Source organism: Lontra canadensis, unplaced genomic scaffold, assembly GCF_010015895.1.
Source record: "Lontra canadensis isolate GAN:19392208 unplaced genomic scaffold, GSC_riverotter_1.0 scaffold108, whole genome shotgun sequence".
NCBI classification, from domain to species: domain Eukaryota; kingdom Metazoa; phylum Chordata; class Mammalia; order Carnivora; family Mustelidae; genus Lontra; species Lontra canadensis.
The window spans coordinates 6,217,010-6,244,214 of record NW_022631102.1 but is presented as its reverse complement, the minus strand read 5'-3'; positions in this window follow the sequence as shown (position 1 = coordinate 6,244,214).

The window sequence follows — 27,205 nt, the reverse complement described above, 5'->3', positions numbered from 1 at the left end:
CACGTAAAAAGTGTTATAAATTTACAATGTGAATTATCTCATCAGCCTAATTGTTTTAGTCTTTCTAACTGGTCAAGCTGTACATCAACTTTATCACTTTGCGAGGTTGGCCTTAATCTCATTCCAATGGAGCAAATCAGTCCCAATATTTTATTCTTATTTCTATTTTTTTAAAGATTTTATTTATTTATTTATTTATTTATTTATTTATCTCAGAGAGAGAGAGAGAGAGAGAGAGATCACAGGCAGGCAGAGCGGCAGGCAGAGGCAAAAAGAGAAGCAAGCTCCCTGCTGAGCAAGGACCCTGACAGGGGACTCAATCCCAGGACCCTGGGATCATGACCCGAACCAAAGGTAGTGGCTTAACCGACTGAGTCACCCAGGTATTCCAATCCCGATATTTTATATACCTCAGGGAAGTTGGACAAATACCAATTGGTATTTTTGTTTTGCCCAGTGCTATCCCTGTGTGATGTTTTATAAAGCAGAGATACTAATTAACTACTGACCAGCCAGATAATAGGGTTCCCTCACATTGGTACTGCTGGCTTTCACCTCGGGGATGCTGAGATGGGTACACTTCACAATTTCAGTGCTGAAAAAAATAATCTTTTTGGGAACATCATCATCAACACAAAATGACTTGCTTTATCTCTACTCTTCATTCCCTAAAGAATTCCCAGAAATTTCCAGAACTCGTTTTGGTCAAAAACATATATAAATATGTGATTTCCTCTTCCATGATTATTTTAGAAAGATCTCAAAATGGAAACTGACCTGCAGAGCAAATACACATGCACACACATGTGAGATACATAGTTTGAGATATCATATACCATGTGATACAAAGTATATCTAGAAAGCATTGTCTATCCCTCAGTGTGTAGGCATGTACTAGCTACTGGAACAAGCCACCAGCATTGTGTGGGTATAATCTTGTCCTTGGACTCTGTCCTGCCAGTGACTTGTTACGTGATTTAGACAATTTACCATAGCTTACTGATCCTAAAGTGGCATTTTACAAAATATTTTAACATCTGAAATGGAATGTTTCTTAAAATGGATGGCATCTTACAGTTAGAATTACCAGGATACGTGTCTCTCTTCCTGCTACATAAAGTAATGACGCATCTTACAATGGATTGGACCTTAAATCCCATAAATCCAGTGGTTACCCTTTCTGAATCTTCCTTTCAATCTCAAGAAAATTGCTAACATGGGGTTGTAGCAAGGATGGAAATCATTAATGAATTCAGTAGATATCCTAGTATAGGCACTCAGGAAAAGCCAAGTTGCTGTCGTCTCCACATTAATGTATTAATGGTAGCTATAATTAATTATTATTATTTAGGGTGAGGAGGAGAGAGAGAATCTGAGGCAGGCTCCATGCCCAGTGCAGAGCCCGATGTGGGGCTTGATCTCACGACCCTGAGATCGTGACCTATGCTTAAATCAAGAGTCGACGCTTAACTGATGGAGCCACCCAATGATAGCTATAAATTAAAGAGCAGCCATTCTGGTGGCAATACTCCCATTGCATAGACGAGTATATTTAAGCCTCCAAGAGGGATTATTTACCCAAGGCTGAGAGTTCAAGTACATCATCTGTCTGACACCAGAGTTTCCATCCCTCCCTCCCCACTTATGTTGCCTCATTAGCTATAAAAACATTTTGCATTTCATATGTTATCCACACACAGAGTGTAACCCTTTGTTCCCAAGCCCCAAATCTGTGTTGCTTTTCTGGCAAAGAAGGAGTGAGGTGTAGCCTCCAATACCCAAAGAATGCCTCCATTACATCTTACGGGCTCTGCATGGGCTCCAGAATGAGGATATTTATTTCCAGATACCTCCAAATGCTGTGGTTATTTAATCACCTCAGACCCCTCCAGTAATCACTCTGGATTGCATTATGCAAGTCAGCAAATTCTGTTCACTTTAATATACATGAGCAAGAGGGAGGGATATTTCTCACTGAAGGTTTTATGGAAAATTCTGCATTTATTGATTTTCCCCCCTTAAATCTTATTCTTTAAATACGCCCCCCCACCCCTACACACACACACAAATGCACACACATATATATGATGAAAATGATTGCTACGGTCATGTTTGTTCAACCTAACAAAAATATAGCATATTGACAACATTATCTGTCATTCCCACATTTCACCTGGAGTAGAAAACTGTTTGATCTCAAAGCCTGTGGACTACATCAGTTCACAAGGATATCTTTTATTCATGCACATTAAAATAAAGACAACCATATGCAAGGGTTTTTATAACTTAGGAAAGGGGGAAAAAAAAGAAACTTGCCTCTGCTAGCAAACCTTTGCTTGTTGGTTATACTGGCAGTGGTCATGCCATTGGCTTTCTGCATTTCTCTTGACGGCTTATTTTTTCAATGATCAGCATGTGTTGGAAGGCTTCTGGAACTGGCAATGGCCTTAGAGATCATCGCCTTCCAAGGTGGGGGAGGAAGAAAACAATGAAAGTCCAATAATCTAGGGACTTTTATGGGGTTATCTGTTGCATTCTATATAGGACAAGACCAGAATAAAATGTACCTGCCCTGCAGCTCTCTGCTTGAATCCAGGTTCTAAAAGAGATGGATGGAGCAGTGTTGGGGACCATTCTTCGTCTCTTTCGATTCTGTTCTGTCTTCTAGAAAATGGGGAGACTAGTATAGGTCTTGCAGGGTTATCACAAGGACTACCTAAGATAACCTATATACAGGAGTTGACCCAGTGCTAAGCATGATTTTTTTGAACCTGATTTTTACTTCCATTTCTCTGCTTTTTGTTTCCTCCCCTGCAGACATGGTAGCATGAAGTGACACATTTGTGATAGATTTAAGGTTAATGTATAAACCATAAAAATATCAGGGTTGTCTCCTCCTGTTCTCTTCTAGTCGACAAGAATTATCGATCGCCCTTGATAATACTTCATCTTCAGCAATCTTGGGAATCAAAGGCAGTGCCTACCTCTCTCCTTGTCGGGATGCAATGTGTCAAACTTGACAATTCGATGTCTGGGGTCCTCTCAGAAGGCAGCCACTCCAGTCGTAATCCTGTGACTTCCACGTCAGAGGCAATGTTTCTGCTTCAGAGTCCTTAGTTCCGTGGGGCTGGGAAGGCAGATGTCACTCAGTTGGCCTGTCAAATGCACTTTGGTATTATGTTCCTTTTTGTCTTCTCCTTTCAGGGGGAAACACACACCACTGGAAATTGTTCTCTGAATGGAGACGCTCGAGCTTAATTCTGATGCCCTTTGCTCCTTGACTGTCCACAGGGCGACATGCAACATCAACAGAGGCTGAGGGTTTATTTTTCTATCATCTGCCAGAAGTTTCCACTCAGGTTGGTTTTTACAAATTGAACATGAACGTCATTTAAAATTCTTTTGTGGGCCTGGTTTTCCAGTCTTGAGCCAAAATAATAAGTAAAATGTTATCATTCATTGAGCTTGAGAGGTGAACACATTTAGTCCTCACAAAAACAAAACAAAACAAAAACAAACAAACAAACAAACCCCAAAAAACTGTGTCATGGAGGCAATCAAATATCCCATTGATGGATGAGACCAAAGCTCAGAGAAGTCTCATTCCTTGATTAGGTCACATAGCCAGTAAGGAGTAAATACAGAATCAGAACCCAGGTACAATGGATGCCCAAACTGACCCTTTGTTACACTATACTGTTCCCCCCTAAACCTCCAGTTTTCCATTATTGAAAGAAAAATATACTCACTTTTCTCCTTTTTCTTATACTTTTTATTTTTTATACTCACTTTTTCAAGGGGAAAAGAGACCAATGCAAAGGTCACAGAAAGGGGTTCTGACAGTGAGGACAACACGGAGGACTCAGCCCAGAACAGAAGCTAGGGAAGTGCTTATTAAGGGGATGCCTTATTTTTATTTATTTTTCAATTTTATTTTATTTAAATTCAATTAATTAACATATAGTGTATTATTAGTTTCAGAGGTAGAGTTCAGTGATTCATCAGTTGCATATAACACCCAGGGCTCATGACAGCACGTGCCCTCCTTCATGTCCATCACCCAGTTATCCTGTCCCTTCACCCTTCTCCCCTCCAGGGAGACAAACCATAGGAAACTCTAAACTACAGGAAGCAAACGGAGGGGGTGGCTGTTGACTGACTCGCAGCTCCCAGGAAACCCTCTTTGGTAGAGGCATTGGACTATGGGCTGGGTTTCCCAGGGTCCTCATCCTGGCTTCCTGTTGAGCTGAGCTGTGCTTTTGGGGCAGCTGTAGTGAACATCTCCCCTCTCTACCTTTTCTTTCCCACTTCCAGAATTAGCCTTTTTGTTGCTCCTTAGATATATATAACCTGGGGCTGGATCGTGCCCCCTCTGTGAGGTCTGAAGACTACCTTCTGGCTTCATGGTGCTGACCTCTGGGGCCTCACCACTTCCCTTTCATTCTAAGAGTCCCAATCATCTGGTTATTATTTCTGGGAAGCATCATTTGTCTATTGAAGCTTATTATTTTCTGGTCCTTCACATTAAGTTGTTCTGTTGGAAATACCTACCATGGGTTTTCATTTCTTTGCTGGACCCTGAATGATGCATTTGTTGGAGAAAAGGAAGCCAGATGAACATACAAAGAGGAACAGGATTTATTTGTTTTCCAGGAGGAGTCTGCAGCACACGGGAGGGATGGACCTAAATTCTAATGCAGTGTAGAAGAATCTGGGTGCTGAACAGAGGTGTGAACTGGGAAAGGGGTACAAGACAGGGAAAAGGTGATTTCTTGAGACTGGAAACACTTGAGCATAGGGTTTGATTATTAAAAGTTGATGAGGATTTTGCTGAGAAAGAATCACTAATGTGAATTCTTACAGGGTCTCATAAACAAGTTACTATGGGTAACAATTTCTTAAGAATCTTCTTAACCCAATTCTTAAGAACAAGAGGTGCCTTGGTGGCTCAGCTGGTTAAGCCTCTGCCTTCAGCTCAGGTCATGATCTCAGGGTCCTGGGATCCAGCCCTGCATGGGGTTCCTTGCTCAGCGGGGTGTCTGCTTCTTCCTCTCCCTCAACCTCCCCTCTTTGCTTGTGCTCTCTCTCTCTCTTAAATAGATAAATAAGATTTTAAAAATCTTTTAAAAATAAACAGGATGGAGTTACATCAATTCCAGATAAATAACTTACAGCTAAAAGCTAACATTTATAGGACACTTGCATGAGCCAGATAGCATGTTTGTGGGTGAGGTGGACTGACCCATCTCACACTCTCTCCGTCTTCCTCTGCTTTAAAGGTCACTCAGCCAAGGCTCAGACATCCAGCATGGCTTGTCCAGGAGTTGTGCAGGGATCCTAACCCAGGATCCTACATCCAGATCCAGTAACGTGGCATCTGCAAAGAGATAGGGTGGATTGTTATCAGAGGACATCGAGATTCATTCTCCTCCTTCTTCAAAAAACGGGAATGCCAGTGGGCTGGGGGGAGATTTGGGGTTCCAAGGAATGCCCACAGCAGCTTGTCTGGGATTGTTAACAAGCAGGACTAGTTTTACAGCCCTTGTATGATTGCACCTTCTTCCACTCACACCCTGAGCAGAGAGCAGGCATCCTTCTGTGAGTCTCTGAGCCGATATGAGGCCACATGGAGGCTGACAAGGCTCTGACCAGACCGTTCATAGTCACCGGATGGCTGGCTAAGATTAGCCGGTCCTGCCCCAGGCCCCTTCTGCCCATGAAGACCATGAAGACCAGGCTTCCAACTGCACAAACGAGGTTGGGTGAGGGCTGCGGTCCTGAGTGCTCAAGAAAACACGTCATCAAGTGTGCGTTCTGGAAATATGTAGTGAGAGAGTTGCCTTCTTTAATTCTCTAAACCTTAGCGTGGTAGTTTCCTCTGGCTGCTGGAACACACTACCACACACTCAGGGTCTTGACTCAATGGGTTTTTCTGGGATGACATCAAGGCGTCATTAGGGCAGAGTCTTTCTGGAGGGCCCAGGAATAAGTCCATGCCTCGTTTCTTCCAGCTTGCAGAAGACCTGGCATTCTCTAGTGGCCACACCACTCAACACTCCTGTTGTCACACCACCTTCTACTGCCTTTGGCCTTCTTATATTTCTCTTATAAGGACATTTAGAATGACCTTGGGCCTGCTAGGATAATCTACCATCTCCTCATGCTGGACCATGCCGTTGTCCCTTTTGCCATGGAAGGTAACATATTCACAGGTTTTGGGGATGAGGATGTGGGCATTTGGTGGGAGGAAGACACTATATTCAAATATTCAGTCCACAATACACAATGTTGCTATTGGAGCTATTTGAAGTCCTCTCCTCCCTAGAGATAAAAACCCAAAACTTGGCTTCCTCAGAAAAAACCCAGGGGACTTCAGCTCCTTCCTGTTTCTCCCTGACATTGTGGCTCAGTTCCACTGGGAATGGCCCTGAGGCATGGGGCTCATGGGGTCTGACCTGCTGTCTTCGCCCACCTGCTCTGACATCACTGAGATGGCTCCACTCCCACCATCTTCACGTTCTTCTCCCTGTATCTCTATTTCCTTCACCATGGTGTGCAGTGAAGATGGTAACAGTTCTGAATTCTTTGAGCTTTGCTGCCAAGTGTCCTGAGGTCCCAGACATAGCTCTTGCTTTCTCAACATCATTGTAAGAAAAGTATAAAACAGGAGTCCAGGAAGGGACCATTTCATGATGGAAGCAAAGATTTTGTGTCCTGCAAGCATCCTTCACTCTGGTGTCACTATCTCATTTGCTGAATCCTACCATGCAGCAGTCTGTATGATCCCCATCTCATGGAGGAGCAAGTCCAGGATAAATCACATACCCAGTGCCCTCAGCTAATCAGTAGAAGGACTAGCAGCCACCTGCCTGAATTTAGGATAGAAGATGGAGGTTTGTGCACTGCTCAGACCAGAATATGTTTCTTCCTGGAGGAGACAGGAGCTTCAGAGGGCTTGGGAGAAGGCCAGAGAACTTCAGAGTACAGCCAGCAGCATTGGCTGGCTTCTAACATTAGTGTACACCCTGCATCACTGCCCCACCAGAGTGGTCAGTAATCAAGATGTTTATCTGGGGCAAAATTGTCATGTCAGCCATCCGTCCCTGATGAAGGCTTCACGTTACCCTGTGTTAGAATACACACACACACACACACACACACACACACACACATACACAGACTTTACCCTTAAACAAAGGAATGATTTTGATACATCTTTTAACTAACCAAAAGTAACATTTTGACAATTTTAATCGACTAATTATACACTCATGGTCATCTTGAAAAGTGCCCATTTTGGGTCTTTATGTCTTGACATCTGTAAGAGTCCTCAGCTGGAAAATTGGGATACAGACAGAGAATTTCAATTACCATGACCTTGGGAAGTTGAGAGCTGCAATTTCCTTCCCACTGGGGCCCAAGAGAAGCAGAGACGAGGTCTGGAAGGATGGTGGAGGCTGCCTCCATAGCTGGACATCATTTCTACCATGCTTCTGCCAGGAAATAATTAGGAAGAGCCCAGTTATCTGCATCAGAAAATGAAGAGTGCCGATGTCACAAAGGTAAGCATTTTAGAGACTTAAAATAGGCTGGCTTTTTTGTTTTATTTCATTTGCTTATGTCCTTTACAGTAGGAGGCTTTCATGCATTTTTTCCTTCCTTGTTTTCCTTCTCTTCCCTCACCTCCCCCTTCCTTCCTTCCTCTTCCTTTTTTTCCTTCTTAAGATACATGAATAAACATTCCATCTTTAAACCCACATGGGGTGTTGGTCTGTTGACACATGCTAAGGATTTCTTTAGTGTATGATATTTTAAAGTTATCATTTCAGTAAATTCTTAAATAAACTCCAGAGATATCCTCCCCATTTTGTAGATGCAAAGCCTGAGTCTCAGGGAATTAAAATAATTTGTCCACAGTTACCCATCTAGTAAATTACAGCTCCCTGAAAACCAACTCTGCCTGACTTTAGAACCCTCCCTGTGAGGGTTTTTCTCATGATTTTCTTGGCCTCTCCTGGCCCATGCCAGAGCAAGCAAACTCTGTCAAAGATGGGGCCAGGCTACTTGTTTATTCTGATGTGACTGTGGGAACTGCTGTCTGGACAAAGCCATGGAGAGTGTTCAGGGAACCTCAGGCCTCCATCTGGACAAATTTCAAAGCTAAAGCTTGCAGGTGGTTGACCTCAGATCTGGGCTCCAACCAGCTGTTCCCTTCTCCAGGTGGAGGCCCAGGGGTTTTGTGCTGAGGACCTCCTGGGAGGTCCTGGGTGAAGGCAACACAGAGAAAGTGGTGTTACTATTTTTCTGGGAGTAGGAAAGGGCAGCATGAACCAAAAGAGTCTCATAGGTGGGAAATCTCATGTGCCCGCCATCATGGTCATATAAAGATCTTTGCCAAATTATCAGCATAAGGATCCTTTCCAAGAGCTGGTATTTCTCTTCTCAAAAGTGCAGGACCCCCACAGAAATGAGTCAGATAACAATTAGCTATCCTAGGAAAACATCTCCCTAGGATTAAATAGTTGGGTGTATAGATCAGGTATAGTACTGATTATCTCAGAGGGTTGTTTTGAGAATTAAATTGATCACAGACGCTAAGCACTTAGCCCAGGATCCAACTCTTAATAAAGGTGTGATGATGCTTGTGATGCTGCTGTACTTCCTTCCTTCCTCCTTCCCTTCCTTCCTTCCCTCTTTCCTCCCATAGTGATCATCACATCCAGCTTTGTGCTAGCATGGGATAGCCAGTTACAATACAGATGTCAGGTTAACGAGATGCTCATGAATTTCAGATACTCAACAAATTATTTTTTAGTGTAAGTATGTCCCAACTATTGCATGGGACATAGTTTTACTAAAAAGAAATCATTGTTTATCTGATTTTCCAATTTAGCAAGATGTCTTGTATGTAAATTTACTAAATCTGTTAACCTTCTCTAGGTGCCAGGGAAGAAAGAGTAGTAAATGCAAGGGATATTCTCCTGCCTGTATATGGATGGTGAAAAGTCTGTTTTCCTTTTGTTCACCCCCTTTCCCTTCCTCCTGAATCCATTTTCTTTTTCATTTAACTCCTGAATAAGCAGATAGCTTTCATTGTCACTGGCTTTCTCGAAGGCTGTCAGCGGTGTTTCTCCCTCTGCCCTGTTCCTTGCTTGGTCCGCTATGCTCTTGCAACGCCACCTGATGCCTCCCTGAGAAATGGCCAGCTGCCTGTCCCTGCCAGCTCATCCCTAAGGCCAGTCCTGCTGCCAGCCTTCCAGGACAGTGACTTTGAGGCACAGGCCATCTTGGATCCTCAGGACCAGAATGTGATTCCCAAAGGACCAACGGAAAGAAGGCATGTAGGCCTCCAGAGCATGCTGTGTGAGGTTATCTCAGGAATGGTCCCCAAAGGTGCCCATCCTAAACCCTGAAAACTGTTCAGTGCTTCCCAAGACAGTAAAAGGACTTTTGAGGTGTGATTAAGTGAAGGATCCTGAGGCGAAGGGATGATCCTGGCTAGGATCAGATAGTATCAATAGGGTCCTTATAAGAGGGAGACAAAAAGGTCAATGAGGAAGGGGATGTCATGATGAAATTGGAGACTGAAATAATGCTTTGAAGGCAAAGAAAGGGCCATGAACGAAGGAGTACAGATCGCTGCTAGAAAAGCTAGAAAGGGTCAAACAATGGATTATCCCCTAAAGACCCCAGAAGGAACACCAGCCTATTGTCACCTTGATTTTAGACCTCTGATTTCCAAAGTAGAAAGGGAATAAATATGGGTAATTTTAAGTCACCAGGCTGGTGGTAATTTGTTGCAGCAGCCACAGGACACTACTACTCAAAGAGACTTCTAAACGCAGGGTGTCTAGTGGATGTCCTGCCCAGGCTGGGCTGAGCAGAGACAAGAGCTGCTCTGAGGACACGTCATCCATTATATTGCTGTCTGCTTCTCTCAGGGGCCGGGCAGGCCAAGCCTGAACCTGGACACCCAGAGGGTGAGGGCAGAGGGGTCCTCCCTCAGGGACTGAACCAGACTCAAGCTACTGAGATGATATCTGTGTGGGTTTTATTCCTGTTGCTGTTCTCATCTGTAGTAGCATCTCGGGTGACCCACGAGCCATGCTCCAGCCTATGAGGCTCAGAGAGGTGAAGCCAGGATCTTGGGGTCCCATAGCAGTCTGGGGTCCTGGGTGACTCTAGTCCCAGATCCTGAGCCCCTGTCACCACCACACTTGGGAGGGACGCCCTTCTCCCATGCTCTCTTAGCTGCAGCTTCCCTGCCCGGTCTGCCCAATCCCCAGGTCACTGCCGCTCCCCACAGCCGGTTTCTGAGGCAGACTGCCACGTTTACATTTCGAGCTGCAGCTTAAGACCCCAGATCTTGTTCCAGGCTCCCGGGAACAAATGCCCTTGCGGTTTTCCACGACTTGGGAACCTCACATGGAACGAGAGCCGTGGGGCCCAGGCCTTGGAGAAAGAATGTTTTTTGATGTGGCCTTGACCCCATGCCCATGAGCCAGGGGACTCGTTCAGCCTCAGACTCGACTTTGCCTCCCTGAATAAAAGGGTCGTTGTTCCCCGGCTGCCCAAGGAGAAACGCCTTTGACGTGCGCTGAACTTCAGCGATAATCAGAACCAGGCTCGTAGGGCAGGAGGTGGAATGACATGGTCGTTTTGACTTAAAAGAAACATTTTAACTTCTCATTTGCCAAGTAAAATTTTCCCCAAGCGCCACCATCACCCACCTCTACCTTTAACTTTTACTTGTAAGATATATGCAGCCTAACCCAGGGCTGTCGGGCTCGGTGTCATTTGGCTTCAGGCTCAAACCACTGCACAGATTGGCCCACGCTGGACAGATGCTGGCTTCAGAAGGTGGCCTGACACTCTCTGGATCCCCATTGATTGGCAACCGTTGAGTTTGTCAAAGGGCTGTCCAAACTGTGCTTGGCTCAGACCTGGGTGAATCATTTCCTTCGTTTGAAGAGCCCCGTGGTTTCCATATGGGTCCAGGGAGAAAATGGGAGAAAGCAGGAATAATGCAAAGCTTAAAGCTCTTTGCAGTTCATTGTGTGTCCACTGCTCACTTCACCTTCCATGCAGGTCATCGCTCTATACTTTCTTCCCTCTCCACCTGGGAGCCCCTTTTCAACTTGCCTGTCTCAGGATAGATACCACAATTGATTGGTTGGAGCAATATACCTAATTTTTCAAAGCCTTCCTGGGTCCAGGCTCCCTGGAACCCACCCACACTGATGCAGGGCTGGGCCACGTGGCTTGCTTTGGGATGAAATAATAGTACATATGATATAAAGAAAAGTCTAAGTATAAGACCCAAAAAATGCTTGGCATTCAGGCTTGCTCCCTCTGAATTCTGTGACCGGCATGCTAACATACTTGGACTAATCTGACAGAAGAAATAAAACACAGAGAGGGGGCTTAGTCACCCCAAACAAGGTAATCATCAAGCAACTATGTCCAGCCAATACGCTCACGATGCCACAGTAGGTGAGCACTGCCCAGACCAGATGAAGTGCTCAGCTATACCAACCCAGAATGCCGATCTACAGACTTGTGGGCTCTATGGCCGACAAGTTCTGGGTTTATTTGTTACACAAAAAATCTAACTGATGCCCATAATCTGGGGCGCTTACCATAGCTTGCCAAGCAAGGTCATTTGTCTCTCCTTTAAACTGCACCCTACGTGTACAAATATTTGCATGCTTATTTGACTCTCCAGTTAAACTGCAACCTCCGTCAGAACAGGCACTAGAGGTTACTGATCACAGCTGCAACATTATGGTCTCCAACAGAAAGCGCATAATAGATGCTCAACAAATACTTGTCCATCAGTCAATAACTGGATAAAGAAATCAGACAGATCTGGTTCGGAGCCCCAAATCTCACAGTGTTGCTTTCTAGCTCTGATTGGTCTTACTTAACTGCCCTAGGCCTCAGTTTCCCCATCTATAAAACAGGGGTAAAAATAGCCACAATGTTACTAGGAGGGGCCGAAGGAGGTAATGGCTTGCCTAGGACTGTGCCAGGCCAGTACTCAAAAATGAGAGTGAACCTGTCCAAACAAAGGCAGCCGGAACGTTTCCTACAGGCTCACTGATGTAAAACAGTTCTCTCTACAGACACCTTCAGCCACGGTTTCTGGGCAGCGACTGTGTATTCAAAGTGGAAAGTTTGACATGGAGACTAATCCCCGCCTGTGCTGGCATTTTGGTTCCTTTTGCTTTTCTTTTGACTTCGGGGACATTTGCAACCTCCGAAGCCCATGTGAAAACACATGGAGCTGTTTCTACTCCACCCACATTGGATGTTCATTTTATAGAGAAAGTATCAAATTAATAAGAGAGAATAATGGAAAGGAACGTCAAACACATTTCCCTCATTCATCCCAGAAAGAGGGACTGGGGTGCACAAAGAGCTTAGAACAAAAGGGGTCCTAACTTATTAAAGAACCTGAAATAGGGTATGATTGGGGCTGAGGTTGAGACAGAAGTTTCTGGAGGCTGAATGAAGCCAGAGAGTCAGGCAGGTGACAGCCTCCATGGGTGGTGCAGGTCATTTTAAATGCTTTTTAGTTTCTCCTTGGAGCTGTGGAAAGCTAATAAAAGATTGTAAAAAGCTCAGTTTTAACCCACGTTTAAATCTGGCTCAACGTGGTCCAGTCAAAGAACTAAGAAAAATTACCATTGAACCTCATTCTCCTTTAGGTATCTCTGATTTTGCTGCATAGAGTGCATAGAGCCATCCGAAAGGTTTTGTGTTTGCAAAGTGCATGTTTATGAACAGTTCACTGGTGCCTCGGAGTGTCTGGAAGGCAGGGATGACCGTGACAGCATCGGCACTACGAGGACAAAGGACTATGGGTTTTGGAGCTGCCCTGTGGTATTGTTGTTCTAAGTGCCTTGCGAGCATCACCCACCAAGTCTCTATCTCTGACCCTCAGAGAGCATGTGTACGTTTGGGTGCTATTCTGACCCACACGTGTGTGTGGACTTGTTCACCTCTTGAAATAACTTCTTGTTGTTTCTTGAAACAACAACTTATTCATGGTCATGATCCTACTTCCGCAGACCTGGAGACTATACCCCAGAGAGGGTCAGCGCGTGGCCAAGGTCATGGTCTGCAGTGCTGAGGTTGGGACCTAAGTCGTCTGACTCAGGAGGCTATGACCTTGACCCCCAGGTGCAGCACCTGAGCAGGAAGCAATCCACTTGCTCCCGATTTGCGGGGAAGGTTTGTGACAGACGCATGCTGGCCATATGGCGGCTACGTGGTGGAGCTGAGATTCGAACCCAAGGAGGGTGAAGGCAGACCATCAGACTGTTCATTACCACTCTACGCACTAACTTCGTTGTTGATCTTGGCGTGAATGCGTACAGGGTTGGAAGGATCATGCGTGTATGTATCCACGGCACGTGATGGACCCTTTACTTCTCTGTGTGTTTTATTTGGGAACATATGGAAGAACTCAGTAGTGGGAGCTACAGCCACTGGTTGGCTGTAATGAGCCAGGACCAGTGCCAGGACCAAAGCAGAAGATGCCCCTTTCTGGTGCTTCTTGAAAACCACAAGCCTAGTAAGCTACAGAGTGGAGTGAAACTCAGTTCTATGTGCACTTGCACTACTCTCTCATGCTTCTCATGTGGAAAAACAAAAAGAAAAAGCAAAACAAAAACAGGCAAAAAAGGAAAAGATTGCCTATCTCCATATCCAGGCAGCTCTGTTATTTTGCAAATTGGATTTTTAACATTTATAATACACACTGTCGGATGATCTATATCTTCAGATGAAGGCGGCGTAAAGTCGAGTCTGGGATGGGTAATCAGTCCAGCCACCAACATCCCACTGGTATCTTTAGGTCTGAGGAGGAGCAGCTGGGGGGCGGGATAACTGCCCCCCCCCCCCATATTCAAGGCAGTGTGACCTTTCATGAGTGTTGTCCATTGTGTCTAAAGGCTGCAGTGACTCAGCATCCAGGCCCCTGAAAACTTCACACGTGTTGATAGACATGGGAGTTCCTTTCTTGGGCGCCCAGACGGTGGCCCTCGTGCTGCCTGGCTCCCAGACCTCTGAAACCAGCAGAGTCGCTTCTTCCTGCCCTATGGGTTTCTGGGTCTGTCTGCGATTGAGACCCAGAGCAGTTTGGCCTACTTTGGAGGTGAACAACCCAACGGAGCCGAGATGGGAGGAAGTGATAAGCAGAGCTGCCTTCTCAGCCCAGGACTTCCTCCTCTGCAGAAACCCAGGTTCTCACGGTGCCTGTGGGGCCCTGGCAGCTGGGCTGGAGCTCTGCCCTTTACAGTTAGTCCCCCGCGCAGACAGACCTTCCCTCTCTGCAACGGAGCCCAAGATGACAGTGGCAGATAAGACAGAAAGGCAGGATGGGACGTCCAGGTGGAATAAACTGGCTCCATGCTGGCTTGCAGCCCACATCAAGGGGGACTGTCCTTTCCCACCAAAGGCCAAGTGTCCTGAGCAGGGGCAGAAAAGAGACTCAAGACCATTGCATTTCTCACGTCTCTGCCACATGCTGGGGTCTGGTCTGAACACATTGGGACGGTATCTTAATTATTCTTCACAACCTGGGGCTAGCTCAGAGTTTCTCAGCCTCAGTTCTGTTGACACTGGGGGCTGGGTGATCCTTGGCTGGGGGCACTGCTCTGAGCATTGGAGGACAGTCAGCGGCATCCTGCCCTCTGCCCCCTGGAGGCTGGGGGCACCTCTATTCCCGATTGTGACAACCAAAAATGTCTTCAGACATTGCCCATGGCCCCACTGGAATCTAAGCAGGGCACATCAGAAGTTACTGAGCAGGATGAAGAAAACAGTTGTCTCAGATCCTACCATGAGACAGAATTCAGTTCCAGGACATTTTGCTATTTTTGTCTGCTTCTCACACCACATGCTGTGTGAGTTCAGGAAACACTAATCTTCCTGAGCTGAGACCTTCCATTGCAGATGACATCACAGTTATCTGCCTCAAGATCAAGTATGACGATAGGTCCTCAATGCACAAAGGTAGACCGTAGGGTTGGGTTTATTGGTAAGCCCCTTCTCTTGCAACAGGAATCATCTCTGTATTGTAGCACATCTCAGCCTTGTCTGCACACTGCATACTGGAGACCCTGGCAGCTTCGATGGCTGCAGAGGTCTGGGCCCCAAGCAAGAGGTTCTGGTTTCATGGGTCTGGGTAGAACTTGGCATCAGCTTTTCTTAAGACATCCCCAGGTCAGCCAGGGTTGAGGATCCTTCAGAAACCCTCCTAAAAATGGAAGTGCTTCCAACGTCAAGTCTACCAGCTTCACACTCTCAGCAGGAAGAAGTGAGTCCAGTGGTGAGAGAGCAAGGGCAATCTGTTTGCAAGGGTCACCTTTGGTGGGGACATTTGACAGACATGATGCCACATAGTGCCTTCTTCAGAAATTTCAAGTAGTAATCTGACAGGTACAGGCCATATATATAACTGAGTCAACTACAGCTTGAAGCGGAGGGAAAGGAGATGAAGCATGAGCCTTAGGGCAGGTGCTGGATATAATGAGGTTCTTTTCATGTGTCCTTAAAAGAAAGCCATAAGGAATTTTCTTCAGGGAAGTCTAGGTAGGAAAAGTGAAGTTTCTTCTTCTTTTTTCTCCCTTCCCTCCTTTCTCCTCCTCCCTCCTTCCCCTTTCCCCTTCCTCCTCCTCCTTTCTCCCTCCTCTTCCCTCACTTCTCATCCCTCCCTCCTTCCCCCTCCCTCCTCTCCCCCCTTCTCCCATCCTCCATCTCTTCCTTCCTCCTCTCCTGTTTTCTTCTCCTTCTCCCCTTCTTCCTCACCTCTTCTTCCCTCTACTTCTTTTTTCTCCTCTCCCCCTACCTCTGTGTTGGTGTGCTCTTTTAACATCCATTTGCTCTTTTTGGATTACTACCCATTTAGAAAATTGTAATATAAGGCTGCTTTTAATATTAGTAATAAGTATTGCCCACTGCCGACTCCCTCTAGTATTTTATTTATTTTTATTTTTATTTTCTTTGAGAGAGCAGGAGGGGCAGAGGGAGACGGAGAGAGAAAATTTCAAGCCAGCTCCATACCCAGCACAGAGCCTGATGTGGGGCTTGATCTCATGACCCTGAGATCCTGACCTGAGCCAAAATCAGCAGTCAGATGCTCAACTGACAGAGCCACCCAGGTGTCCCTCCCTCTGGTACTTCACTGCATGTGTGCTGATACTTTACCGAACTAGAACATTGTAGACATCACAGTATCAAGCTGCCCTCACTTGATAATGACAGCATGTTTCTGTATCCTTAAAAATTCTTATAAGCATTATTTTGATGTCTATATAATCTTCTATCCTGTCTACATCCGTCAATCAGTTTGTGTCCCCATTTCCCATTGTTGGTCATCTATATAGCTCCCATATTTCCACATAAATAAAAAAAATAGACAAACAAACAAATAAATAAATGAAGCAAGCTAAAGTAAGTGTTCTGGCAAGACTTTTAAGCACCCTTCCATTTGCTCAGGACACATTCCTAGAGGTAAAGTTATTAGGACAGAATTGGGTACTGGTGATGTCATGTGTCATGCTGGTTATGGATGGCTTTCTATAAAAAGGACGGACAAATTTAGATGCTGCCCCCTCAGTGTGAGGAGCTGAGTCCTCCAACCTCAGCAAGTCTGGTGATTAATGTTGTTCAAAACTTGACAATTTAATAGCTAAAAAAATAGTACCTTACTCTTTATTCAACTTGTTTTTATTGGATTGTTAGTGGAGGTAAATATTTGTGAGATGTTTGTTATGATTATTACTTGAACATCTCTTTGGTTCTAGAGTTTTTATGTGTGAGTGTATATTGTAACTTCTCTTTGCCTGGCTATATATTGGAATGACTTTTTCTTAATTTTCTTTCTAGATTAAAGATATTAATATCGTGTTTTTATGTTGTGAACATTATTTCCCAGTTTGTTTATGCCTTTCACATTTGTGTGTGCTTTATGATCTCTTTCTCTCTGGCATTTATGAGAAAAATATACTCATGGGGAAAATTTACAAAAAAACAAAAATAGAAATGTAAACTACAAAAGAAACTATGTTTTGAGTTCCACCAGAAATAATCACTATTATATTTTGGTGTAGTTCTAGCTACTGTAACTTAAATGTTACAACTTTTTTTTTTTATTTTAGAACTGGAATTATATAGTATATGTTATATTGTAATCTGCTTTTATGGGTATTTTCTTAGTTTCTTTAGTAGTCTTATAAGATGTGATATTTAATAGCTATGAACTCACCCATTTTGAAGTTGCAATCTATCATGGTAAACAGTTACCAGTTGCTAGGAATTTTAGATACTTCAGATTATTAACTGGAATAAACACTGCTACTGTGAACACTACTCCAGGTATAGAAAACTTCTAATTATTTCCTTTGGATATAGTCCAAGGAGTGGAATTATTAAGTCCATTCTCTACCCATTTTAAAGAGTATGCTCTGTGGGGTGCCTGGGTGGCTCAGTGGGTTAAGCCTCTGCCTTCAGCTTGGGTCATGATCTCAGGGTCCTGGGATCGAGCCCCACATGGGGCTCTCTGCTCAGCAGGAAGCACTGCTTCCCCCTCTCTCTCTGCCTGCCTCTCTGCCTAATTGTGATCTCTCTCTCTCTGTGTCAAATAAATAAATAAAATGTTAAAAAAAAGCTAAAGAGTGTGGTCTAGATTTATAGGTTATAGGTCTGATTCTGCTTTTTGTTTGCGTTTTCGGTTTCTTTTTTTGTTTGTTTGTTTTTGGTTTTTTGTTTTTAGATTGTACATGTGAGTAACATCGTATGGTGTTTGTCTTTCTCCATCTGACTTATTTCATTTAGCTTAATGTGCTCTAGGTCCCTCCATGTTGGTCACAAATGGCAAAGTCTCATCCATTTTTATGGCTATATAATATTCCATTGTATATGAAGAGAGACCACATCTTTGTGCATTCATTTATCGATGGACACTTGGCACAGGAAAAAAAGATTCAGGTTAGAGAATTTAGTCAATGGTATGATTGTAAAGCCTTGTATGGTGACAGTCGTTAGTTACACTTGTGATGAGCATGGGATAACCTATGGAGAAGTTGAATCACTGTGTCATACACCTGAAACTAAGGTAAGATTGTATGTGAACTGTCCTCAAATATATTTTTTTATTTTTAAATTTTTTAAATTTTTAATTTTTTAATTTTTTTAAAGATTTTATTTATTCATTTGACAGACAGAGATCACAAGTAGGCAGAGAGGCAGGCAGAGAGAAAGGGGGAAGCAGACTCCCTGCTGAGCAGAGAGCCCAATTCAGGGCTCAATTCCAGGACTCTGGGATCATGACCTGAGCCGAAGGCAGAGGCTTTAACCCACTGAGCCACCCAGGCGCCCCCAAATATTTTTTTTAAAGAGTGTGATTAAAATGACATAATTGTCCTTTAGGAATGTTGGCCAAGTGACCCTTCCACCTAATGTCTATGAGGGCAAGAGAGCCTGAAAGCCAATAATGATATAGATGAGAGTTTTTTACAATGATGTGCTTCCCAAGGGTACTTTTCTCTCCCATTTCTTCTCCTCAAGTAGATATTCTGAACTATTGAGAAGTTTCAAGTCAAGTCTTCGGACGTTACAAAGTTGTTAATTTTAACTGTTTATGCTGTGGAGTATATGCCTGTATGAGGTATTTCTAGGTTAAAACAACATGCAGGCTGACCCCTCTCCCCTCAAACCACTGTGTCTTTCCCTCTGGTTCTCTCCCTTAATCACGTTTCCATAATTTCCTTATGGCCATCACACAGAGTGACAAGCCCCACACTGTGTCCATCAAGGCTGGTTAGGGCTGCCGACAGCTGATATTTTCTAAAGTGACAGTACAATGTGGTGCTGGGACCAAAGCATTCTAGGAGGAAGATCATGCCGGGTGAGCTTGGGTATGTGGCTGGATGGTAGGAGGAAGGTATGGATTCTCTCCAGGCACTGGTCAGTAGACATGAGAGTGCCGAGTGACCCTATGCAGTTAGCAACCAAGATCATCTTTTATTCAAAGTAAGAAGCGCAGAATTGGAGGCAGGAGTCTGACCGAGTGAGGTTTAAGTTGCTCTAAGTATCAGCAATGATGCCTATCCTAGTACTTGCTATGGTCTGCAAACTTTGGTGGGGCTCAGCAAACTAAGAATTATAGGCTAAATCTGGTCCAAGGTTTGTTTATCTAAATACAGTTTTATTGGAACACAGTCACACTCAGCTGTTGGCATATGGTCTGCTGCTGATTCCAGACTACAAAGGGAGATATGTGTAGTTGTGACAGAGACTGAGGACCCACAAAGTCTTGTCCAACTTCTGGCCCCTCAACTCTTTTGGACCAATACTTTCTGAGAACAGGGGTATGCCGTGCCCAGTCTTGTATGGTCGGCACCATGGAGCACATGGAAGGTGCTCAAACAAAGCAAGAAATAAGAGGCACCACAGACAATGGGAGACTTCCAAAGGGAGGCTGCCTGGCAAACATGTACCAGGGGATAGGCTGACCAGACCTGGGATCTTGATTCTTCCCTCGACTTGTGGTGTGGCCCTGGGTAAGTCATTTCACCTCTCGAACTCCTCACCGGTGAAATGGGAAATAAAGACTTCCCTGCAGGGTCATCTTCATGCTTGAATAAGAGCAAAATACAGACTTTCTCTGCTCATTGTATTTGGAATCCAATGGGGCAAAAGACATACAATGATTTTTTAGCTTATTTCTTGTTATTTTCAAAATTTGAAGAGATGTTTACTTTATCAGTATAATAGGAGGAGGATGGATGGAGTTGCCGTCTGCCTGAGGGAGGACTGAACACAGAGAAGGGCAGATGGCTGCATTGACCAACACCATGATCCAAAGAGGGACGAGGAAGTGACGAATGTCATCTGAGCCCTGCAGCCTCCCTGGTCATTTAGGTTGTGTTGATGGAGCATAAAGATTCAGCCCAGATGTCATCACCATCCTTCTTAAGACGGATAAGTGGGGTTGTGAGAGCTCAGGTTAACTTAACAAGGGCCAAAGTGTTACAAATGTGGGGGCCGTGATTCAAATGTGAAAGAGCCATCACTCTCCTGCCCAGGAGCTGCTCACAGAGGCACAAAGATAAAAAGGGAACAAGGACTGTGCATTTGGAAAGTGAATGGAGGAGACAGGAGGGAGACAGAGAGAGAGGGAGAGGTTACTCTCATCTAGGGGGCTTACACCCATATTTTCCCAGTCCTGTGTGGCATTACGGGGGGTTGGGGGGTCAGAAACCCTACCACCATGGTGGATGTGAAGGACGCTGACCCTCTTCTTCATTCTAGTCCTGGTTGAAACCTAAACATGGACTATGCAAACAGAATCCATTCTTTGAAGAGAACATTTTCAACACTCTCCCGGGCTTCCGTTTGACTTGAGGTTTGGAGTCTGGGCTTGTGCTGTCCAACCCAATCTATCCATTGTGCCAAATTCCTGCTGACAAGAACGGGAGGGGAATATATACTCACGTGCTTCAGAAAGGCGGTCCTTTAAGAGACTGAGCTGATGGCTTCCAGGGGCTTGTCAGGTTCTCCCATTTCTCACAGGTCAGAGACTTCAGGGACAAGCTCTGCAATGTTCCATCTCCACTTTATTGTTGTTGTTTTTGTTTTGGATTTACAGAGTGGTCAGGAAGTGTGACCCCTAAGAATGTCTTGATGCCCTCATCTGGATCTTATTATTCCCTACCATCTTTCCTGTCTAGGACACAGCCAGTTTTGGGCGGGGGTGGGGGAGAGCTAGGAAAGACTACAGACAGACCATAGCATTGTAGAGGACTGCACTCAGTCTTCATAAGCTTACCTGCAGTGATGTCCACATATACCCACGATGCTCTCCTCTGGCAAACCCTGCAGCCCAGAAATAATGGAGGGGCTGCCATAAGCAGTGGATGTGGCAGATGAGGAGTAGAAGGCAAGTCCTCCAAACAGTCCTCCCTCGAAAACAATAGCAAGATGCTGGACATGGAGGGTGAGAGGCTGGGATTTGAGGGGCAATACTGCCCAGGCCAGCTGCCATGAAAGTCCTTATGAAATTAAAGGGTAGTGAAATAGTTTATTTTTTTGCACAAATAAACCCAAGTCAGAAAGAATGAGAAAAATAATAAAAAGGTAAAAGAAAAGAAAGAAAAGGGAGCACTTATTCCTTTTTAAAATATGCTTTTATTTTCAAACCATTTTAAATGTACCAGTATGTTGCAAAGATAGTACAGAGTTCCCACAGAGCTCATGCTCAGTCTCCCATTACAAGCCTCTTACACTAGTGTCCTACACTTGTTACAACTAATGCACAGATATTGATGCATTACTAATAACTAAACTGCCCACTTTTTCAGATTTCCTCAGTTTTCCCCTTGTGCCATTTGTTTGTTCCAGGAGCTCACCCAGAACACTACTGTCATATTTGTTTGGCATGTCATCTTCGGCTCCTTACATGGTGACACTTCCTCAGACTTGCCTTCTTCTGATGCCCTTGATGTCTGCACAGTACTGTTCACGGATTTTGTAGAATGCCCCTTGATTTGAAGTAGCTGAAGTTCTCTCTCATGATTAGACTGGGTTTACAGGGTCTAAGGAGGAAGATCTAGAGTGATGTGCCCTTCTCGTCACATAACAAGGGACACCCTAGGACAGCAGATGCTGGCCCAGGTCTCCTGGCGAAAGGAGTGCTTTCCAAGGTTCTCCACAATAAAGCCAGCACTGCTGTCCACCACCACCTTCCCACTGTCTTCTTTGGAAGGAAGTCACTATGGGCAGCCCACCTTTAAGGAGTGGGTCCTTAAACCCCACCTGCTGGAAGGCAGAGGAGCTAAATAAAGTACTTGGACTTCTGCATGACAGATTTGTCTCGTCTCTCCTACTCATGGGTTTATTCATTTATCTGTATCCGTATGGTATCATGGATGTTTGCAGTATATTTTGGGTTAAAATCCAATACTGTGTTGTTCATTAGTTCCTCAGACTGCTCTAGCTTTGAGCACTGGTTGTCTCCTATACCTTTTTATCATACCCCGTCATTTGGGTTTTTGAGCACTTTCTTACTTTCTGACACCACACGATCTTCTAGACTCATTGTTTTTTTCATTTTTATCCCCAGTCCTAGAATCAGTCATTTCTCTAAGAATCTCTGTTTCCTTTCCTTGGAGGTCGGTATGAGAAGCCAGTCACGGTGTACTAGGTCTGCTTCTGCTAGGAGGGTACTGTTTCTTCTAGAAATCCTATTAGCTTCTTGGTACAAAATGATTAACAATAAGAGCACCCATGTAGCTAACTACTTGGAAAACAAGGCTACCCAGAGTGACTCATTTTTCACTAGAAGAGGAATTGAATCAACCACCTCAGTTTAAGTTAAAAAAAAAAAAATTGGCATAGACTTTAATGCTGGCAAATAACACATGCTATGCAATCTTTAGCAATTTATTTACCTTTCTGGTTTCTCCTTCATAAATAGGGGAAAAAAAGGATGTCTAACTAATATAGTTATTTTTGGAATAGACAATCATATGCATAAAATATCCAGAACAGTGCCTCTCTATGATAAGCACTCAGAAACTACTAGTAATCCCCTCATCCTAAAATCCTAGCCTTTGGGGCCATGTTATGTATATATAATTATTAGTTAACATGTAGGTGCTTACTATGAGCATGGTTATATGCATTCCACATATATTAACACAGTCAGTCCTCATAACAGCCGAAGAAGTTGTCCATTTTATGGATGAGGACATATATAGATATAGAGAGATTAAGTCATTTACCAATGTGACACAGCAATGGCGCCAGGAGCAAGGTGTGCTTTGGAGTCAAGGTCCATGAGCTTGGGTAAACTAGATACCTCAGCTATAGAATGGAGATTACAAAACCCATTCCAGAAGATGCTGAGTACTTCAAATGCATCTAGTCCTTCAATCTAAAAATACTTCGAGAATGCCTTCCATGTGCCAGAGAGCATGTAAATCACTCAGATCTTGGTGGCATGAGACAAATATATGGGACACTTGAGCAGACCCAGCCCCAAAGAAGAATAATTTGACAAGCTGGATTTCAGTCCGTTTTGTTTTCCTGGTTAGCGTCTTTGTGTGGTGTACAACCTGCCCAGCTGTACCTGGTCAACCTGGCAGAGACTGATAGGATTGGGCTCTAACAAATACATTTCCTACCCTTGTGGGGCTTATGTAGGTTAAACTTGCATTGAACTATTTTTTTACAGACTCTAAAGCATGGCAGGAATGTAAGTTACACTCAAGATCATTATTAATTATTACTGTCATTTTTTATTACTGATCAATCCATTTTTAGATGATGGCATTCACTAAACCACACGGCTACCAGACAGTGCTACTGAATGTTTCACAACCAGCTTTTCAGGGGAAGCAGAGCCCTGATATGTATCTTTTTTTCCAATTTCCCTGGTGTAAATACCCTGTGGCCTATTTCAAGCTGCCTGCTTGATCTCACTGAGCCCGGAGTTGAACAGATGAGCCTAATCAGCTCTCATGAGTGAGAGGGGGGCATTGAGCATACTGTGGAGTTTGGCAGTGGACACAGAGACCATTATCACCTGTTTTGGGGGGGCAGGAAGAAATGGGTAGACTGAGGCTCAGAGGAGGATGACAGAGGTATCATACAGTTTGCATTTGAACTCAGTTCTGTTAGGTTAAAAAGTCATTTGTGTGTGCATGAGTGTGTGTGTGAGTGTGTGTGTGTTTCCTGCCCACCAGGACTCTGAAAAACTTCCTTGTATCTCCTGTGTCTCTATCAAAGGGTTTTGGGTTTTTTGTCTGTGGATGCAGCTGCCAGCTCGGGAATCAGTGATTCCATTCAGCAGGTGCTTCTCGTGCATTATGTATGCACACAACCCTGTGCAGGGCCCTGTGGGGGACATCTAGGGAGGAAAATTTAGAATGTCACAGCCGGCAAGGGACTAAGCGTCCAGTGAGGGAGGCAAACCCATGTGCATTCTGCCGAACCACCTTGTGTAGTAGGCATGGTTCGATGGAGCCCCTGTGCCCACAGAACTGAGCGTACGGTTACACTGGGAGGGATGACAGAACAATGGACTCTGAGCTAGGACATCAGGGAAAGCTTCCTGGAGGAGTCCTTTGGGGGGATGGGTTTAGAGGAGGGAAAACAAACAAACAAACAAAAACAAAAACAAATGTTTTCCTTGGGGGCTGTGGAAACTGCACCTGTCTTTCCTTTGACAGAATTCAGAGCAGACAGAGTGCCAGTAGCTCTGTCCTCAGTCAGAGCCGTGGACCCTTCCTTGGGGCCTCTGAACCCTCAAAGTCTCCAGCCACAGGCTCCTTCATCTCCACGAAGTTCTGAGGGATCTCGTCTGTCCGTGCCCTTGCCTTGCTTTTGCACATTCTTACCCCTGCACCCACAGCACACTCTCCTCGCTTCACCAGGCAAGAGTTTGTTCATCCTTCGAAACACAATTAAGCAAGCTCTTTGGAAACAACTCCTAACCCTTCAGTCTGGACTGTATACCCCTTTCCTGCCTTCTTACAAGAAGCTGTGGGTTCCTCTACTTTAGCGATTAATTTGCATATTTTCTTAACGAGTATGTATGGGACACTCCGTACAGCCCTAGTGATAGCAAACAGTGGCTGAGCATTTTCTGTGTTCCAAGCACTGACATTTAATCTGGGCAATAATCCTGGAGGTGTGTCAGCATCTTGGTTTCCTGGGTGAAGGAATTACTGCATAAAGAAGGTAAGCGACTGGTTCAAGGTCATGTCACTAGCTGTTTGGTGAGATGTAACTGGGATTGGAATCCACCTAGTTGCAGGGTGGGGGTCTAAGTGACAGGGCCCTCTGCTGCCTCAGGGCAGTAGGCAGGGGATCCATGAATCATGTGATCCATGAATCATGTGATCCATGAATCACACAGAGAAGGGATAGCCAAAGCCCTCTAGAATATCAGCCTAGGAGGGGATACAGGTGCAAAGCACAAAACATGGAATAATATGTATCTATACTTTATACGACAGATGAGAAAGGTGATACATAGAGTCTCATTTCCCTTTTAGGGAAGGGAAGGAAGGGAAATGAGACTCTGTATCACCTTTCTCATCTGGAAAAGGGGAATAAGAACAGTGTTCACAGTCTGGTATAAGGGTACAACAAGATATTCTGTGTAACCTGGAGTAGAACCTGCCGCTAGCAATCCCCCCATCAGTACATGTGGGCTATGCTTATCACATTTTATCTCTACCACCCTCTTTAAGAGCAGGCCTGCAGAAAATATTTGCAGAGTGAATGCAAAGATGGAGTAGAAGCTAGAAGAATACGGTACATTCATCCCAAGTGACCTTGGCATCTTATATTTAAGAATGGATTTAAACATCCCTGCCTTGTGAAGCCCCCAGCATATGAAATGTTTTCTGGGAAGCAGACCCACCAAGCCTCCCTGTTCTCTCTCAGCCCCGGGGACAGCTAATGTGGCAGGTCAGCAGGGTCCTTCCCCATTTTGCGAGAGCTCGTGAAGCAGTCAATTGTGGCTGGAAATGTGCAAATGCAATAATGCACATGATCCAAGAGTGGTGGGAACCTCTATCTAAAACAGCTGTGTGGGTACCAGCTGCTTGGTAACAAATACATCTTTAATGAAATCAAACAATCCAGCAGGATTTATTGATTGAGAACAATTGCTTTTAAATACAGTCTAGTAGCCAGGACTGTTAACATTCTTTCTCGTTCAATTAGTTCAGTTGGTTTGAATTAGAGACACTTGGCTATTAGCTAAGAAAAATAAATGCTATTGCCTTTCAGCATGAAACCCCCCACCTCCTTCTCCTTACACTAATGCATGGCAGAGTTACCCAGTAAGGGAGATTTTTGAGGGAATTCCAACTGTTTGTGGGGAAGGGAGTCTTACAGCAAGCTGAAGTTCAACAAACTCCAAAATGGGAACCCATCTTGACTGTGGGTCAACTGAATAAAGGTCAGTGGGTTGGGGGCAGGGAGGGATCATTCGAGTTATCAGATTTTTGGCAGCCTACCCCAAATCCAGGCGACCCTCATGCTGGATGATGGTTCTAGATCCAGATTTCTCAGCACAGCTGTAGGATTTTGTAGGAAGATGTTCTATTTACTATATAATATGTCTCTATTTTTCTTCTGCTTCTCTTGTTAACTTTAAAAATTTTTGTTTTATTGTAGTTTGCTGAAGTTAATTATATTAGTTTCAGGTGAACAATATAACACTTCAATACATTGTCATGATGAAAGGAACCATTGTCCATTTGTCACTTGAATAAGGACCCTGGGAACCACCCAGGGCGTCTCCCTCCCACCCCTCCTGTGACATGGGTCCCCACACTCTGTGAATTCCACCTCCTGCATTTCTTCTGAATCCACCACTACCTCCCATTTCTACATTCTTAGGGAGGAACACAGCATCTGTCGCTACCTGGATTAATGCATTCATGTCCTACATTTGTTAATCTTCCTCCTACCCACCAGTCCTGGAAGCTGGGAGGTATTACCTTGCTAGGGTTGCCATAACACACGCTACAGACAGTGGGATATAAACACCAGAAACTTATTTTCACGTAGTCCTGGAGGCTGGGAGTCCAACAGCAAGATGTGGGCAGGGGCATTTTCTTTGTAGGGCTCGCTCCCCATCTTGAAGATGATCACCTCCTCACTGTGTCCTCATACAGGCATCCCTGCCTCCGCAAGTTGTGTGTATCCTGATCTCCTTTTCTTGAAAGGTCGCCAGTCATATTGGATCACTGCCTACCATGTGATCTCATTTTACGTTCGTCACTTCTGTAAAGGACCTCTCTCCCAAAACAGTCACATTCTGAGGTTAGGACTTCAACATATGAATTTGGAGAGGAACAAAATTCAGCCCATAACAGGGAGACTCCTAAATCACACAAAGAAGCGGGATGCTCCTCTACTCAAGCTGTCAGGTAGATCCCTATGGCCTGGGGGTAAATTCAAGTTTCTTAGGTCTATCCACAAGGCCTCCCAAAGTCTGGGGCCCTGAATTTCCTTCATCCCATCTCTTCCCCCTACTGTAAGATTAGGTCCCTTCTACTTCTGTCCCAGGTGACATGCTAAATGCTTACAAATATGAACTCATTTCTTCTTGATAACGACTGGGATGCAGAAGGACAATGTCAGTGGCCCATACTCCGTGGGAAACTCCTCTAGA